Genomic DNA, 12,136 nt, shown 5'->3' on the forward strand with positions numbered 1-12,136 from the left:
TAAGAATCAATTGCATAGAAAAGTCAAATAGGAAATGAATAAGTTCTGTATGCATCTAAGCTCATATACTGAAAGGAGGTCAGGAGAGTTGTTCAGCCATTGCACAGCAGGAAGTAAAAATTTTCCCCCATTCTTCTGGAACCTGAAAGTAGTCCTTAGCTCCAAATTCACCTTCTTTGTTTATTCAGCAACATAACTAGTATGGTAATATTGCCATTCTGTTGTCTCTTAAATCCTAACTTTTAGAATGGGACAGTGACATATTTAAGCTGAGCAGTCATCAAGACTCATTCTCCTTGATACAGCCCCTAAAAATGACCTGAGAATGGATTTCCTGGAGTTTAAAAACAATAGCCTTTAGAATAGAAACTCTCAGAGGATAGAGCTGTGTCTACTAGGTGGGGCAGAGCACTCTTTCATGTAAAACTACCTAATGCTTTCTGATGGAAGAAAATCAAATAAGTTTCTATTCAGATGGCCAACCTGGCAGTATTGAGATCATGCCATGTATACAGGAGTAGAGAACTTGCTCCTACCTTAAGCATTATTTTGTAGCCTTTGGGTAAGTATAAACAAAAACAAAAAGGAAGATATTCATAGGTGTCTAGATGTTTTTGTTGGAACATACCTTCACTTTACTGTGACTTTGAATATAAATGCGGCAAAAGTTCTTGTGTTTGTGTTGTTATCAACAAATTAATGTAGAGATCCAGGAAATGGTAATAGTGGGAATCTAGTCTTTCTGATCATCTCAGAGGCTATTTGGCAACAGCTGTCTTTACTTCCTAGCACAAATTGGACTTGGATCTGAAAAAGAAATGGGATCTGGTAACATTAAATGAAAAGCACTTGGGAGCTGTTGCTGGAACATTATTAAAAGGGAAGGAAATCCACCCACTGATTTGTTCTTTTCACTAAAAAAAAGCCCCACAGATGAAGATGCCATGTGTTGTGTCTTGAATTGTCCCCAAACCACACCAGACACACAGGCAAAGTTTGTTTGAAAAAATTTATCTCAGAAGTGTGGTTTGATAGGTATAAATGCAGACCCACCATTTGTATCCCTGTCATTTCTGAAGAGCACATGTGGCAAATTAGGAAAATTGATACGGGTCTGCTCTGCGCATCTTGGATTGTAGTAAGTAATCATTAGTCACATGGTTTCCGCTGGCCTCCCGAAGCAAACCCACTTTGAATACATCATTTTTGGGGAAACCCCTTTGGGATTTCATTATATTTTCTGCTGAGACATGGTACATTCTAGTAATAGGAACTGCTTTATGTTGAGTGTAGAGATCTAAATTCTCCTAATTTTGCCATCCAGTCCTATTTCAAGTGATCAAGTCACTCATTTTCCAATAACTGCATCACCATTTATTCTTTCCATTGAGCTAATAAAATGCTTTTAGACCTAAATTAGATCCCTGAATGAGCAATTTTGCTCTTCCCCTCAACTGGTCTTGCCAAATGTGTGTCATTAGCCAGAAATGCCAGTTGATGGCTTGACAGAAACCCTATTCTGCCGTTCAAATAAAGGTACATCAAGAGTGTCTCAGAGATTGCCATCTTGATTTAGCATCTGGATGCTGAGGACTGTACTAGTAAAGAAAGCACTTTTGACGCTTATCTAAAAAGAATAGTTTCCCTTTATACTTAGGGTTTCAAGAATATCAATGAAACAGAATTTTAAGAGTTATCAATGTCATCTAGTTGGGTGATTTCCAATATTTTCTAGTATGAAGACCCTTTTTTAATTTCTTCATTAACACCTGTATGGTGGTAGTCATGCTTTTAGCATCTTTTAATTGGGCCAAATACATAATGTTTAAACTTCAAGACAAGTAAATTTCAAGACAACCATTTTCTTAATCATAGCACATCTAAATAGGTTTGGAAAATGGCATGACATATGTTTACAAGTCTTATTTAATACAATCAACAGACAATATACTTGGTTCATGTGAACTTACAAAAACTCCAAAGTCTGGAAATTGCCAATCTATACTTTCCACTCTCTTCACTTTATAGATAAAAAAACTGGGGTCCAGAAAGATTCAATTATTGGTCCAAGATTTTGTGATTACTGACAGGATTAGACTGCAACCTGTTTCTTCTTGTTTTTCCACTCCTACGAGCGCCTCTAGGAAGATTAGGAAAATATGCCCCAACTCTTGAGTTTTCATTTATGAATTTATAGTGGTGGATATTAATGTAAGATGCTGTAATTAAAAAAAAAAGGTACAGGAAAGATAGGACCCCAATGTGGAAGCCAAAACTGGTAGTGCCTGACACATAGTAAATTGTTCAATAAATAGAGCAGACAGAAGCATAACTTCTTTTCCATATCTAACCCTCTGCCCTTCCTGAGCATTCTAGTTCCCTTAAACATGAAGCTTTCATTGTCCTTGTTCACCCAAGTTATCCAATTGAATTTTCAAGTCTGATTTTCCCAAAGATACTTATTCACAGTAATTCAATTACCGCTCCCCTTGCCCCCTCCCCATTCCTATACCTTTCTGTAATACCTGTTTATGGGGCTTACCTTTCATTCCTGTGGACCATCCCTGTGGTAGGTATTGGGCACAGCAGATTGGTGGTTCGCAGTTCTTGAAGCCCCAAATAATGTTTCAGAAAGAAACTTTCTCTCTTGTGGGTCTTTCCTGAGTAAAGTAACAATGATATGATAATTAAATACATTTTTCCCTGATCTTCATTTTTTCTGGTATTATAAGAGTTATCTCTAAGCTAATTAAGATGGTGCATATTCTAAAACAAAATTATATCTTCATGTCACAAGTATAAACTATCCTGCAGCATGGTCACCCATTTCAGAAACACATTGCGTCTTCCTCTCCTCCATGAAATTACTTGAGTCCATAGGACCCCGTTTTTGTGGAGGAACCAACATAGATGTCCAAGGAAGAGTGAAGCCCATTGCAGGTGTTAAAAAACTTTAGACAAATTAGATTTAGCAGAGTTTATTTGAGCAAAGAACAATTGCTTAGGCAGCACTCAGAATAAGAAGAGGTTCACAGAGCTCCACCCAGCAGTGTGAAAAGCAAGAATTTATAGACTAGATGCAAAAGCAAAGTAGAGAAATCACCTGATTGGCTATAGCGAGGCATCTGCCTTATTTGGGCACAGTGTGATGAGTTGATAGCCTGTGATTGGCTGAAATTCGGCTATTTGTTAAACTCCTGGTTAGGTTTCAGTTTGTTTCCATACATCAGGCTGCAGTTAGGCTGCAGTTCCTTATGTAGGAACTCAAAGTACAGAGACACCCTCAGGTTAGTGGCCTCCTGCTTATTTAACTTAACACATGTAGAAGAGTGGTTTGTTGGGGAAGCCAGGCCTTATTTCAGATGGCCCTTTCTGGAATTCAATGCTCTTTCAGACAAGTTGAGGTTCTATATACTCTCCTGATTTCTCCCAAAGGGAAGAAGAGGGAATAGAGACTGCCAACTGCCTGAAAAGACATAGGGAATTCAGATATTTCAGCTCTTAGGGAAAATTGTTATTTTAAATTGACAGTGCCCATGTACTCACTTTCAAAATAATGTTTAAGTCTGCGTAAGAACGAGGCACTGCATGTCGTTTTGTTTTGTTTTTAGGACAATTGTGGCTGCTCGCAACACATACCATTTATTTAATAGGAAGCTTAAGAGAAACAAATTAGGTTTCACGAGGCTAAAGCAAGCCAATGCCAGCTACCTCAGATAAACAATGTAATGATGGGTATTTGTACAGATTCGTACTGCTGAGACTCGAGGGCCTTAGTATCATTTATCCCTTTGGGAGAACATTTTAGAGTAGATTGGAAGTTACTTCTAGAGTTAGTGTCATTAGATCTGACTCTTGGTTTATAAACACACACACACACACACACACACACATACACACACACACACAGCCTTTGTAGCACATGCTTCAATAGAAGTTTGTGGGTCAAGGATACACCTTGGTTAATGCTCACTTTGCCCTTGTCTCTCCACCCCTCAACCTTCTCAGGACAAATGCTATGCAGGAACCCACATTATTGGCATTGGTCTTTGGCCCTGAAGCAATCACATAGGTGAGGGGTGTCACTCATAGTTTTCTCATGAAAAATTAGCAACTCAATATTTAATTGATAAACACTAAAATGGAACACAGTAAAATGTGTCACCAATGAAAATTTGATTGAAGAATGATATGAAAACTGCTACTGTAACTTCCACCTTGGTTCTCTTCTGAAGCAACTACAGAGGGTCACTCTCTTGAAAATGACAACCACATCCTGTTCAGAAAGCATAGGCTTGATACCCTCTGTTTCTTCTCCATGTACGCTATGAATCCAGGCCCTAGCTGGCCTGCACTCAAGGTAGTCAGTGTCCCTCCTAAAATGCAGCCTCCAGAATGGAACACGATGCTCGTCAATGTGACAACCTGGAGTTCTTCACTTCTGGGGAATCTGACATATTGGAAGCCACTTCCACCTAGAGAAAAACAAAAAACAAGCTATTGGGGGGAAAAAAGTGGAATGATGAGAAAGAAAATTTACAAAAATGCTAGACTTTTGAGAACGTGCCTAAGAAAGGCATGCTTATCCCTGGGAATAGATTTTGTTGTTGATAAGTATATTCCATACAGCACAGGCATGATTTGTTTTTTTTAAGTAGGCTATTACTTTTTCTGTTGCCTCCCTCTTATTTTCTAGACCCCCTAATAAAGTAATTCTGTTGCAGAAGAAAATTAGAATCGTGATCAGATAGGTTTTCTACAAACATAAATGGCTACAGATTGAAAATATTTTTTCGACTACTGGAGCTGGGACTAAGAGAGCAGTGGTTTTAGCATCTTAAGCATGTCCTCCAGCACTCGGTGTGAATGACAGCTGATAGAGACGGGACCCACTGGCAAGCTGCCACCCGAGCTCCAAATGGCCCTTGAACCTACGCAGCTGGTGCTTTGGACCGTAAAGAGAAATAATTGCATCTGCAGAGTTTTACTTAGGCTTCATTTAAGATGTGTAAGGGAATCGTTTGCTACTGTTTCCGTTTAAAACCTTGGGGCTCAGATGCTAAAGAAGCTAACCATATAGACCTATTTCTGTCACTCATTCAACATGGGACACCTTATTTCCATTTATATGTTAGATATGGGGCCTTTCTTGACTTAGCAGTACTATCCCTAAGATTTCCATGTGCTTGAGACTAACGGATGGGTATTTAAAACAATCAAACATATTTTATTGTGTGAAGCTATATGTACACATGATTCAGTGTCTCCTGTGGTTTAGTTGTTTTCCAAAATAAAAAGTGTCCGGAATCCTTAGCTCCGAAGATGGTGTGCATGTGAGAACATGCCTGTGTGCAGATGCACACGGGTATGTAGTTAAAAAACAGAGAAACATAAAACCTCCCTATGTGCTTATTTTCTTGAACTTTAACCTCATCTTGCAAACAGGAGGACTGGACCTCCTCATCTGCGATGCATCTAATCAGGAAGTACTGGAGATATTTTTGTAACTGTTTTGCAACATAACGCTGCATTTTTCTACCCTCCTTAAAAATAATAGGTCCTGTCCCTCAAATATCATAACATTTGGGTTAAAATTTGAAAAAAGCAAAAAGAACAAAATAGAGTTCCACGATGCCAGCTTGGATTGTGTCCACCAACTCAACCAAGCAAAGTCCCAGATGTCAGGCCCCTAGGGGTCACTGTTAATTCCTTCCCTGCTATGGAGAAATGTAGCTTCCTTTCATGCCATCAGGAAAATGCTCCATTGCTCTCTGCAGAGTGGACTGGTGTTACCCTTTGTGGCTCTAGGACGTTCTTACAGATTGATGGCGAAGTAGGGAGAGAGAGGTGGGAGAACTGAGGATGATCTGGTGGAGACAGGGATACGGCCAGGCAGTGTGCACAGAGCAGCATGCAGGGCAGGGCGAAGCATGGGGGGTTGGGCCAGAGATTGCAAGTGGGAGGAAATATTCTGCAATGGCAAAGAGGCTGCTCAAGTGCATGCCTTAACATACTCTCTAACTGAGAGTGTTCGATTATATCCTTACATTTATCTTCCAATTAGTTTTCTGGAACTCAATTATAAAAATGGTTTTATTAAATCCAAATTTATTTCTCTAAATTTTAAAATTAACTTTTCACAAAGACTCAACATAGGAACTTTCTAAGTCATGAAACATCTTGCGTATTTGAATGAAACTGCCTCCCCCACCCTCCTTCCACGCCTACTGACCCCTCTAGATGACGTGGCTGTCTGCCCTGGGAGGACATCTCCTCCACCCCCACCACCACAACTTTTCACTCCAACCCCACCGGGGGCGTTGTACACGACGGCACTTGGCACTCCATCCCCGCTTGCCGTTCTCTCAACCCCGAAGGCCGCCCCCCCGGAAAGTTCTCACTCTTCTGTACGTGCACACTCCTACAACCTCCTTCCTTCACGACCCTTAGCCTCTCCGTTGCCTCAGGAGAATTATGTTTCTTCTTCAACTTCATGGAATCATTGAACCAAAATGTGTGCTAATCATGGTGGAATAACTTTCCTTTAGATTCTAAACCTTTTTGGCACCAGGGACTGGTTTCACGGAAGACAATTTTTCCATGGACCAGAGTGGGCGGGGGGGATGATTTGGGGATGATTTAAGTGCATTACATTTACCATACAGTCAAACCTCTCTGCTAACGGTAATCTGTATTTGCAGCCGCTCCCCAGCACTAGCATCACCGCCTCAGCTCCACCTAGATCATCAGGCATTAGATTCTCACGAGGAGCGCACAACCTAGATCTCTGGCAAGTACAGTTTACAGTAGTGTTTGCACTTCTGTGAGAATCTAATGCTGCTGCTGATCTGACAGGGGCTGGAGCTTATGCAGTGACCCGAGGGATGGGGAGTTGCTGTAAATACGGATGAATCTTCTCTCACTCGCTGCCACTCACATCCTGCTGTGCAGCCCAGTTCCTAACAGGCCACTGACCAGTACCGGTCTTCTGCCTGGGGGTTTGGGACCGCAGCTTTAGAGCACTTAGCTAACTTTAAATGTTTACGTTCATTACTGAGATTCTTTTATGAGCTTCTGTCTCCCCTACAAAAGGGTAACTCCATGAAGGTAGAGACTTGGGTTTTTCACGTCTTTTTTCTATTCCAATTTTTCTCTATAGTAGCAGACACATGGCAGACACTCAATAGATATTTGCAAAATTATTGAATGAATGAATGCAATAAATATTTATCGATTTCTATTTGTCAGACACTGTTCTAGTTGCTGAGGAAATAACGGCAAATAAAATTGACGAGTCCCTGAGTTCCTACAGGTAACATTCTAATTGATGATTACATCAAATTATCCTCATCTAAATAAAAGAAAAAGCATTTTTAACTGAAAACAGGAAAAAAAAAAGTATGGTTAAACTCTAAAATCCTTAAAAATACATATAGAGTCTATCTTCTCATCTTTTTCTGATTTAACTTCTCCATAAGTGCCAGCTTTCAAGTGGAAATATTTCTTATTTTACTTTATAAATAACAATATTAGTTATTTCTTTCTCAATGACAAGAAGTATAGTTTTCAATTATGTGTCACTGCAAACATGAGATGTTTCAAAACCACAGTACATGAATAGGCTTTGGGGATGAGCATAGGAATCCAATCATCTTTTAGAACAATTTTTATGGGAAAATATATTCATGGTCTCTAACAAAAAACTAAACTCTTGAAATACAGCCTATCTAAGTAGTTAGAGGGAGTTTCAGCATAGACAAAACCTAATGAACTGTTGAAAGAAGAATGCAAAAGTGTTAATAACCTAGCTCTTTAAAAAAAAAGATGTAAATAAATATTTCATTTACACATTTGCCAACATCATTATCAAGAGAGAGAACTTGACCATGGCCCTGCAGTGTGTTAGTTCCGTCTCCTTCCCAGTTTAGGGGCTGCCCATCCCTCAGGCTTCTCCTCTTCCAAAGGAAAAAACCAAACAAACAGGTGTCACCTCTGTTGATGTGGAAGACTATTTACCAACTAGAAAAGGTGGACAAACCTTTTCAACAAGTCACAAGAATTCTTGTTAGGTATTAAAATAAAAGGCATATTGTGAGAATGTCTTCCCAATATAAATACTATGTTACTTTTGCAGAATTTCTTTTATTTTGTTCATCTTCCTACATTATTGCTTCCCTTTCATTCATTCATTTATTCATTTATCCATCAAATACTCACAGAAAGGAATATTATAAAAACCATATAATGACATAAAAGTGTATACTATTCCCCACAAACTCCTGGAAATCAAAATTGTACCTTATGTACACAAAATGTGCATATGCTACATGTTACGTTGTCATTGAAGTTAAAAGACTTTAATTCAAGTTATGGTAGCAGTGACTCTAAACTGGACCTAACTTAAGTTGAAACTTTCACTATCTTCTCTGTCATTTGTTTTATACAATTATGAGTGTGGCAAAAAAGCAACAAGGACATTGATGTTTAAGATAATGAAAAAATGGCATATATTCATTCAAATACATTTAATCTTCTAGTTAATTTTTTATTCATATTAATTCTGCTTAAATATTTTCACATACGTTGATAATGATCCTTTTAAAGACAAAATCCATTTTCTGCAGAGACAGATGCTTTCTTATGCATCTTGTTATCATAGCCGAGAACACCTACGTGTACAACTATGTGAATCACGGAATAGTGAAAGGTGTACTGTTGTCTATCCGCTGAATATGGGAGAGCCAAAGTGGTCAAACAAACATTTACTAAATAGATGCTGTTCTGAAGCATCTACCTCTTTATATGAACTAGACTCTTCTATATGTACCCCTTATTTAAAGAAAAACTGGTATTGACACCTGCACTTGGGAACATAATTTAGGGACAGTTTTCACTTTATTAAGGATTTCTTCCCTTTCGGAAAGAATTTACCATGGAGCTTTTTCTGGTAGCCAGTAATAACAGTGAAGTTTTAAGGTTCAGTTTCTAACTTTTCAAAAAGAGCAACATTGCTGAGAGGGGAGGTAAGACTTGCGGGGGGGGTCCCTTTGCATAATTCTCATGCCCCACTAGATCGCCTTATCTTGGTGTCTTTCGTTGCTGTGGTGCTCCCAGCTGAATGAGCACATTTGCTTTCTTCATTTTTCCAGTCATAAACCTTTTCTTCATTATGTGAAGGTGTGGGCAACACGGCAGCCCGGCGCTTCTTAAGAATGTGGGCCTCCTTCTTGAAGCATTCTGCTCAGGGCAGGTATTATGACCTCTTCAGCTTGGAGGTGCTGATTTTTTTTTTTTTTCCTAGACCACAGCTTTCATCTCAACCCATTAGGGAAAATGCCACACAAATCATCGGGTCACTGATATCCATGGAATGCACCACATGCCTCCATCGGAAGGGCCTGCAGTTGGACGTGGGGAGGAGTAGAAGCCTAGGACTCAGACCTGCCGAAGGCTGGCCTCGCAAAGTCGGCGTTGCCCCGCCTCGTTTCCAGTGTGGGAAGTAGGACAAAGAGTGCGGCGCGGAGGAATCAAAGTCAGACCGCCGGCCCCGCCTGACGGGAGGGAGGACTCCAGCAGGCCAGATGTTCCAGTCACATGTGGAGAAATGCTTGTGGTTCGATTCTGTTTGAAACTGATTGTTGATACTCTCATGAGACAGCCTGTGACAAATTGTATAATAAAAATGTTAAAAATAGTATATTTATTCGCTAGAGAGCTGGGAAAATCGCTAAACTTTTTGGACACAAAGTGCTGATTCCTTGTTCTTATAACCCTTTCATTACCCATAATTTTTTTCATTGTAATTTTTTTTTCTGAACTCTTAACAATGCTCCCTATAGCCCTTAAAAAAAAGGCAATTTAAATTTTTAAATAAAATTTTAAAATGTACATTAATATTGATAAATTAATCCCCAAAAATGCTTTCTACGTATATACCAACACTGTCCAATAGAAATATAATGTTTAAAGCCATGAATGCAATTCATATATGTAATTTTAAATTTTCTAACAGCCACATTAAAAAATTAAAAAAGAATTAAGTGAAATTAATTTCAATAATACATTTAATATATTTTGTTTGATCCCATATATCCAAAATCTTCTCATTTCAACATGAAATCAATGTAAAAAATTATTGAGATATTTTACACAGATCTCCCTTTTCGCATCTGAACTGTGGTGCCTCCCTCCTCTTAAGACACCTCCCTGTTCCTGTGCTCACTGCCTTACCTGTCTCCAATTTCTAAACTTCAAGCTTTCACAGTGATGTTTTCTTGTTTGCAGACCTGATCAACTCGCTCCTGGCTTTTTTTGTTTGTTTTGATTTGTCCTGGAAAAAAATCATCACCATCATCTACTAATAAAGTCTGAACCTGGTAGCCTGGCAGCAAGGCAGGTCCAGAATGTCCATATGGGAGACTCGGATGCAGCAACCTGATGGAGGATTGAGAACTTGTCTTATTTTTTACTTAGGTTGCATTTTACATATCAATAAAATGAGCAAAGTTTAAAAAAAAAAGTCAATTTTAAGGGTCTCCCAAGGGCCATGTCTTGGACAATTTGAACAACAAAATGAATAATGATAGTACAGTAATGGATTATAAATATAAAATAAAATGAAAATGCATGAGTTCATATTGATATAAATAAACAATCAAATGAAGAAATAAATGGAAGAAAAGGGAAGACGCTTTCTTAACACAGAAGTACAACCATGTGTCACTTCACAACAGGACTATGTTCTGAGAAATGCATCATTAAGCAATTTCATTGTTGTGCACACATAGCATGTACTTACACAAACCCAGATGGTATAGCCTATTGTTCCTAGGCTACAAACCTGTACTGAATACTGTAGGCAATTGTAACAGTGGTATTTGTGTATCTAAACATAGAAAACAAACAGTAAAAATACAGTATTATAATCTTATGGGACCACTATTGTATATGTAGTCTGTAGTTGAGCAAAAAGTCATTATGTGGCAGATGACTGTATAAATGATAAATGTAGAGGGAATTACGGGCAAAAACTACAGTAATAACTGTTTCATGCAAAAATCATCAATGGATGCCAAAATTAGTAGGTGAATGTATGATAAGAAGCAGAATATTTGCATAGTCTCACATGACACATTATTTATACAGGAAAAAACGTTAAATTTAAGTGGAGAAATCTGGCAGGACCAATTTAACCAAATGATCAAAAGTTAACATTACCAGTAATGGAACAAATTGTGCCTCCTGATACAATGCTATCAGGAGGACACATATTGCTTCTGTAGTACTCTTACCTAAAATACATAACCTAGGTTTAATTTCCTCCCACACTCAGGAGATATTTGAAAATGTCTAGAAACATTTTTTTCTTTTATTTCAGAATATTACGGGGGTACAAACGCTTTGGTTACATAAATTGCCTTTGCACCACCCAAGTCAGAGCTACAAGCGTGCCCATCCCCTAGACAGCGTGCACTGTACCTGTTAGGTGTGAGCTTACCCATCTCCTCCTCCCCTTTCCCACCTGCATCTAGAGACATTTTTGAAAGTCAACACTATAACAGTGCTACTGGCCTTGAGTGGGTGAAGGCCAAGGATGCTGTTAAATGTACAATAAATACAATGCAGAAGACAGCCTCCCACAACAAAGAATTATCAGGCCTAAAATGTCAAATAAGTTGAGAAATCCCAACCTAAACTTAATCATGAGGAAACATCAGATAACCCAAATGGGAGGACAGTCTACAAAATCACTGGCCAACAGTTTTCAAAAATATGCACAAGGAAAGATGCAGTAACTGTTCAAAGTTAAAGGAGACTAAAAAGACAGACAACTAAATGCAATGTGTAATGTTGGACTGAATTCTGATTTTAAAAAAGTCAGTAATCAAACAGTTAAAATTTGAATAAGTTCTGTAGATTAGATAATAGAGTTATATCTGTGTTAACTTCCTGATTTTGATAAAATGTACTATGGATATGTAAGATGTTAACATTTGGGGAAACTAGGATATTATTTTTGTAACTTTAAAAAAATCCAAATTAATTCTGATTTTAAAAAAGTCAGTAATCAAACAGTTAAAATTTGAATAAGTTCTGTAGATTAGATAATAGAGTTATATCTGTGTTAACTTTCTGA

Source organism: Propithecus coquereli, unplaced genomic scaffold, assembly GCF_000956105.1.
Source record: "Propithecus coquereli isolate 6110/MARCELLA unplaced genomic scaffold, Pcoq_1.0 Scaffold279, whole genome shotgun sequence".
In the NCBI taxonomy this organism is placed as follows: domain Eukaryota; kingdom Metazoa; phylum Chordata; class Mammalia; order Primates; family Indriidae; genus Propithecus; species Propithecus coquereli.